Raw genomic sequence first — 7,935 nt, 5'->3', positions numbered from 1 at the left:
ATAAAGTTCTGAGCTAGTAGGTGGCGTGGTGGTTAAGGTGCTGGATTAACACATGACTGTTCAAATCCTGGACCTGGTAGCTTTCTCACTCTCCTTCTCTCTCTTTCTCTGTCTTTCTCTGATCGAATTAAAGACGAGTAATAAAACAAATAAATAATTCTAAAAAAATGTAAAGTTCTCCAGTGGAAAAGATGTATATGGTAATATTCTTGATTTGATAGTAACAGTTATGTGTGTTTTTGAACAACTATATTGTGTGTTATGGAGATGTACAACAATTAAATGGAAAAATAATTATTATTAATTAATTCTTCAAAAAAAAGAAAAGAGGAGGGAGGAAAGGAGATCAGGAAGGTAAGGCAACTAGTGAGAATCTGCGATTACATTCTGAAATGTTTAATGTAATCATTAAACATTTTAATGGGGAACTTTATTTTACTAAGTTTGGTTTTGTGGTGAGAAATGTCAATTTATTTTACTACTTTCCTACTAAATCTTTGCTAACACCTACAATAATCACAGCATACTGTGGGATTGTATTGTTCTTTGGTATGCAAAAAAAAATGCTTGATTATGTTTCAAAGTAAGCATAGACTTAAAAGATTCCATCCCATCTGGGGAATACCATTCTATCTTGTTCACTTTAAAACTGGAGAGACATGCCTCTCTTTGGAGAAACTATCTTATAATTTATGTTAAAAGAGCGATGTAGTCATTGTTTTCATGGTGCAATCAAAGAGACTTTAAACATGAAGGGAAAAAAAATTTAAGGCAAATGGGATGCGTGAATGGCTGATTTTGAAGGTCATAGACTCTCTCGTTGGAATTTTTTTAGCAATTAGCTAAAAAATGTGTAAACAAGTGTTCATTCCTCCATCCCCCCAACCCATTCTTGCCACTCTGCATTAACCTATAGTTTGAATTCCTATCACTCTGTACACTGAGGGAGCTGGATCTAGTCACCTTGAAGTCTCTGTCAGCTTTTCATTCCTATACTTCTCTAGGTAATAACTGCTAGGGGAAATTTAAATGAGTGTGCAGGAGCAAGTCATCAGTATAATAAAATTTTGTTCCAGGGGGTGACATATGTAGACGTTGGCTCGATCCAAAGGCTCTTGGTTTTAAATCCCATGTGTAGATATCGGCTCAATCCAAAGGCTTCTGTTCTTTATTGTCTGTCTCTGCTCATGGTTCTCCACGGTTTATGTTTTCCATCACATTCCAAAATTATTTCTTAGTCTTTAATAATGTTTTTGTCCTTTAAGTAAGAATGTTATCTTTCTGACTGTGTATATTCACCATGCTCCAATGGTTTCTCTTGTGTTTGAAAACCACAGGTGAAATTGGATACTCCCACCACAGCAGTTTTGACAATGCCTTTATCTGAGATTCCCAGGTGTATTTACTTCCAATTGGCTATAGATTTCTGGCCAGTTTTTCAGATTGATTTTGCATTTTGTAATTAGCCAACCATCCATTACACGTTGTGATTACCAGCATGACTCTGCAATATAATATGTTTGTGTGGAAATTACAAAATGTGTCTCTTGAAATGGATTTTGAACAATGACAAAAAACAAAAAAAGTTATGTATTTTTAAAAAAACTAATACATAACATGGCTTCAAGTTTAATACATGGAATGGGTCTTCCTCTTACCTTCCTCTATTCTCATCTAAGACCCTTTTCCAGTTATTGTTGGATAAAGTCACTAGAAGGGTTTTGCCATCAGACGTTTTCAGAATCAGAGATGAAATTTAGTTATAATAATATTCATGCACAAAAAAGTCCTCGCTCAGTTATCTAAAAAAAAAAAAAAATTCTCCCTCTTGGTAAGCACCTTTTAAAAAATAAATTATTTTTGGGACCAGTAGTTAACATAATGGCTATGTCACTGAACTCCCATGTAGTCGACCGTGGTTCAAGACCCAGACATGGGGGCTTAAACTCTTGCTGGGTGTGTGTGCATGCATGCCCAAGATCCTGAGAGGAGAGTGGAGGAGAAGGGATTGCAGCATGGCCGCCACCCCTGGGGGATGATTTCTTGCTTTCTGTCTCTCTGTCTCTTTTTGTCTTCCTGGCGAATTCACACACCCTATAGCAAAAACCTCTAAAAAATTTTATTTTTATTTAACTTTATTTATTAATTTTAATTTGACCAGCGAAGGACAGAGTGAGAGAGAGAGAAAGTGAGAAAGCAAGCCTCCAAGTTCGGGACTCGAACCATGGTTGCCCATGTGGGAGTCCAGAACCCTTAGCCAGCATGCCACCTGTCAACCCCAGGTAAGCACCTTTTGACCAGTTTTTCCATCCATTTTCCTCTTACAGAAGGCTTATGGAAAATAAAATGAGACTAAATATCTAACAAGGAAAAGTTGCTAGTTTGGAAAGGAGAATGGAATTATAACTAGCAAAATTCGAGGTGAGAATAAGGTTGGTGATGAAAAGCAGGATAGTCCCTAAAATTTGAATTTCAGATAGATAATGACTAATTTGTAGCCTAAGTCTGTCCTAGGTATTTTACTGAGTGAACTCTAGTTTCATTTGCTAAGTCTGGCCACCCTACTCCGGACTTTTAAGGATCCTTTATTTTCCTCTCACTGCTCCTAATGATCAGAAAGTGATTTTAAAAAAACAATGAATCTTCTTGTAAAGCTTTACAAGAACATATTGTGCTGGAGGATGAAATCTTTTTGCAGAAGAGATCATATATTTTCTAACCATTTATACGAAATTTGAAATGGTTGAAGAAAGAGTACTCAGTAGATTTTGTTTAGTATGTGTGCAGCCTCACACAGAGACATGGAATGGTTTTGAGAGATCAGAGGATCTGGGTGAGTACAAATCCTTGCCCTTCCTGCTTCCTAGCTCTGTAACCACAGGCATAAAACTTAATTTAAGCTTCTGTTTTGTCATCTGCAAGATGGCGAGTCTCACAGTTACACTGCGGATTTGAGATGAGGTTAAAGTAAATTAATACATATAAAAGTCCTTGGCAGATGGAAGTAAATGTAGACATGTCTTTCTTTTACACAGAGATGGAAGAGTTTGAGACTTCAAGGCTCAGAGGGATGGGAAGGGATGCTACCTGCTCTCCAGGTCCTTAAATTATATAGACTGCTCTAAAGCTTAAAATAGCCATGGGACCAGCAGATGGCGTAATTGTTACATCGCTGGACTCTCACCTAGTCTACTGTGGTTAGAGTCCTAGACCTGGTGGCTTAAAACTGGGCACATGTGAGTGCATGCCCCAAAGTACCTTGGCCAGGGGTGATTTCTCACTTTCTGTCTCTCTAGTGAGCACACAATGTACCCTATAGCAAAAGTCTCTCTCTCTGAAAACAAACAAATAAACAAACAACAACAACAACAACAACAAATAGCTAAGGGTTTTTGATGAAGAGACAAGTGTTTAAAATTTAAATAAAGGATGACTGGACTATGTGGAAACAAAAACACTGAGGAAAGAGAGCCATATTTGGCTGGATTAATTAGCATCTCCATGGAGGAAGCCTGTTGTTTCTCAGAGACAGAAAGATTTGTTCACTAGTTTTGTTGTCCATTGAGAAAACTGCATCTCAGTATGTTGAGATAAACAAAAAATAAAACAAACAAACAAAAATCAAGTCTAATTAGTCATCCTCTGTTTGAGTTCTAATTTCCTCCTGATTACGGATTTCCCTTCCATAGTGGGGAAAAGGTATCTTGGATATTAGGTATGTCATCCGCCAAAACATTAAAATAGAGATAAACATTTATATTTAATATAAACCCAAAACTGTTAGATACCAAGGGGGAATTGGCAGATCTAAAATCATAGCAAGAGCGTTTAACTTAATTCTTGGAGACTAACACAGTAAGGGCATAGAGAATTTGAAGTCTATCATAACAAGCTTGGATGTACACATTTTAATTTAAAATCCTCAACAGCAGAAAGCAGAAATCATGCAGATTACATTCTGGTACCATGATGCACTAACTGCATAAAATAGTTAAAAGGAAAAAAATCCACAAAAATTGAAAGTAGAAGATATTTTTTCAATGACGTAAAGAAATTAAAATTGAAATGTGGAAGATACTGCCCTCAAAATAGTGGGAAATTCTAGTAATTAAAGCAAAAAAAGTAGATCAAAAGAACAGAATAGAATCCAGGTACAAACAGTATATACTGGAATTTAGTATTGGTTAAAGATGGACTTTTGAATCAATAGGGAAGAATGTATCATTCCAAATGATTATCCATTTGGAAAAAGAAATAATGTTATTCTTCCTTTTCCTATTAAATGTAAAAATAAAATTCATCTGGATTGAAAAGTGATGTTTTTAACTATAATAACATCTAAAAGTAATTTAGGAGACATGTGTTGAATATTATAAAAGAATGGCCTTTTTAGGGAAGCTACATTTTTGAAATCATAAAGAAAAAGATTTAACTATACAAAAGTGTAAAACTTCAACATGTAAAACAATGATCTGTATGAAACTACTGCTTGTAATATATTGGGTTGTCAGAAAAGTCGTGACATATTTTTTAATTGAAAAACATGTCATGACTTTCCCCAATGACAAAGTAAAATAGACAATACGATCTTATTCAGGACAAGTAGAGCGTCCCTATGGGAAAAAAAAAAGTTTACTTATGGTGAAAGACTGTGTACACAGCCTCAATGTCCAGAGTCATAGAGAAAACCAGAACTCTGACCCACAGCCTGCAGTAATCAGTCCAAGAAACTAAACGCCCCATAGCAATCAATTGCTCCAAAACAGTCATGGATTAATTGGTAACTAACAGCTTTTCCCTAACTTTTGCTGCCACTTTGAATTTAGGACCATCCAGAGAAAGCCGAATATGTACCCAAACCAACCACAGTGGATGCCCTGTTTCTAGGCAGCCACTGAGAGTTTCCCCACGCCAACATCCTCTAATCAGGGAGTGCCGGAAGCCTTCTTTTCCTCCTTTGTTTTTTTTGTTTTTTTTTTTTGCAGGTTTCTTTTTTTTTTGGGGGGGTTTTCGCTATAGGGAGTGTGCGCTCGCCAGACAGACAGAGACAGAGAGACAGAAAGCGAGAAATCACCCCCCAGGGGGGATGGTCACGCCGCAATCCCTTCTCCTCCATTCTCCTCTCGGGATCTTGGGCACGCACGCACACGTGCCTGGCGTGAGTTTTAAGCCACCGGGTCCGGGACTGGAACCGCGGTTGACTATGTGGGCGTCCAGCGACATAGCCATTACGCTAACTGATGGTCCCCCCCCCCTTTGTTCACTGTAAAGCTTTTCCCTAGCCATTACGCTAACTGATGGTCCCCCCCCTTTGTTCACTGTAAAGTTTTCCTGTCCTCTCCTGCCTTTGAGGGTCTGCTAAATGCGTGTCATGGTGGTTGACTCCCTTGCTACAGCACACTCTGAGTAAACAGCCCTTCCTTATTTTTATTTGAGTGGTCTTTGTTTATTTCCACAAAAAGAACTCCGTCCATTAGTTTTCTATGTATAGGACTGTCTAGAGCAAGAATTAGAAGAGCATATTCCTGACTGCACACACTGATTAGGGATGGTGGATGATCACAGAGATGGCGGGGAGGTTGGGTGGGGTGTCCATGTCCATTTTCTTTTTTAAGTAGATACACACTATTTGAAAAAGGCCCCAGGTCCTTCTGTTGTGTTCCACTCACGGATACCAACGTTATTGTAGTTGTAGTGGTATAGTATTAGTATCGTAAAAGTAAAGGTAATCAAAGCTACTCTTCAGGCCATATGGCGAGATCTTGGAATCTAGCTCTCTGTACTCCAGTGGTAGAAAAATCACACTAGGTCATGCTTAAATGGCTCAGTGCACTCTCTTCTTTGTCGTTGTTTTTGGTTCTTAAAGCAGGCAATGAGCTGAAGTATTTACTATCAGTTTTAAAAACAGAGTAACTGAGGAAGAGTTAGTCACAGCAGAGTCCCACTGAGTTATATTTAACCTGTGGCTTGTTTTGGTTTAGCTTGTGTATGTTTTCAAAATATGCTGGATCATATTCCTCACTGACTGAGCAACTGTAAGCAGGTGAACTAAAAAGAGCTGCACACAAAAGTCCCAAAAGCCTCTTCGTCAAACTATAGGGATGTGGGGTAGTAGGTGGTGTAGTGGTTATGGTGCTGGACTCCTACCTGACCAACTGCAGTCTGAGTCTCAGACTGGAGGCTTGAAAATCACAGTGGGCACATGTGCAAGTGTGCCCAAAATCCTGGGAGGAGAATGGAGGAGAAGGGATTGTCGCATGGCCATCTCCCCAAAGGGTGCTTTCTTACTTTCCCTCTCTGTCTTTCTCTCTGGCGAGTAAACATGTCCTATGTAGGGGGAGGGGAGAATAAACTATAGGACAGAGGACAAGAAAGCAGTCAGGTGTTAGGAGAAGTTAGGGTCACAGGGAAATGGGCTCCCCTGGGGAAGCTACTGCTTCTCAGGACCACATGGTTTGGGGACATAGAGCATTTGCAGGACAATGAGTCCACAGCACAGTGACACTGATATTTTGTTGGGGGCAATTTTAAGCACTTAGTATCCACAAGGATGCCCAGAGGTGGTCTAGGGAGAGGTCCAGGTCACTTTTGATCACTGAAAAGGGAAGAATTGCCCAACAGGGATTCAGTGTCATGTCAACATTTTGAAGTTTCAGTCCTGACTATGTACCTCAGCAATTGCTGCATAACCCAATTTGGAGGTGAGGTTGGTGAACTGAACCCTGGGCAGGAGACCAGAAGACAGCCAGACTCCCTGGACAGGATCCATCCAATTAAGAGCGGGCCGGAGTATTGATTTTACTTAGGAGTTATTTCACCTTTTGCTCTAACTAGGAGACATTTTCTTATTTTTAAGGATGATTTAACTTTATTTAACTGATGGAGGACTGGTGAGACTGACATTTTTGTAGTTTTTCCCCCATTTTGCAGTATCTATGCCTTCTTTGCTCTATTATCCACAGCTGTTACCACTTTCGAGTCTGCCCTTATCCAAACAGCCTGGCTTCACAAGTGACCCAAGGTAACTAGAAGGTTCTGTTTAACTTTCCCTCTAATCCTGTACTTGAGAGAAATTCTGTTATGTTTGAAAATGGCAGCAGTAGCTGTGATCTGGGTGTCTCAGCTGCTTGGTTGGTCCAGCCCACAGCTGGGGTGGCCTCTGTTAAGTGGCACCATGTCAAAGAGGTCTCATCTTGCATGTGGAAGGTCATCTCCTATCTTGAGGTGCTCCCAGGCTGGGAGTGCGCATGCTGAATATCTTCCCGAAGTCGCATCACAAGAAGCATGAGAGACCCAAGTTCATTGTCTACCACCATCTCTACATCTGGCTCAAGCCCTTCCGCTGGGGAGATGGTAACCACATTCTATTCTAAAACTCTCATGTGAATCCACTTCTGACTGGCTACAAACATGAATAAAGGAAACGGGACCGCTCCGGCACTGGGACCACAGCCCTGGTCTGGACCATAGCTCTGCACGTGGACCAGAAAAGTGTACAGGTCCTTAAGCTCACCTGCTTTACTTATAGCAAATGATGCCCAGCTTGCTGGTCTTCCATGCTTTACTTGTGGCAGGAGATGGCTTAAATAAATAACTCACATTTTCTTAAGAATTATTTATTTATTTAATTCCATATATTTTAAATATATTTTTAATTTGACCAGAGAGAGATAGAGGGAGAGAGTCGGAAAGCAAGAAAGCAAGCCACCAGGTCTGGGACTTGAACTGTGGTAGGGCATGTAGGAATCCAGTGCCTTTAATCACCCTACCACCTGCTGGCCCCAATAACTTCCATTTAAAAAAAAAAATCTATTAAAATATCATAATTAAAATCCAAGTTGCTTCAAGCTCTATTCTAGTCTAACAGCATCAAGCAAATTTTATCTCGTTCAGATCATTTATTCTGAGAAGTGGAAATGTTAGATAACATATTCT

The 7,935-nt window shown here is 39.5% G+C and overlaps 1 pseudogene; it reads left to right on the top strand.

Moving 5' to 3' along the window:
- Positions 1 to 7,090: 7,090 nt before the first annotated feature.
- On the top strand, positions 7,091 to 7,418 carry LOC102470097 (cytochrome c oxidase subunit 6A1, mitochondrial pseudogene; annotated as a pseudogene).
- The last annotated feature ends 517 nt before the right edge of the window (positions 7,419 to 7,935 follow it).

The sequence above is a fragment of the Tupaia chinensis genome, unplaced genomic scaffold (genome assembly GCF_000334495.1).
Source record: "Tupaia chinensis unplaced genomic scaffold, TupChi_1.0 Scaffold000152_1, whole genome shotgun sequence".
In the NCBI taxonomy this organism is placed as follows: Eukaryota; Metazoa; Chordata; class Mammalia; order Scandentia; family Tupaiidae; genus Tupaia; species Tupaia belangeri.
Note: the sequence above shows the minus strand (reverse complement) of the source record. Positions and strands in the feature narration are given on the sequence as shown.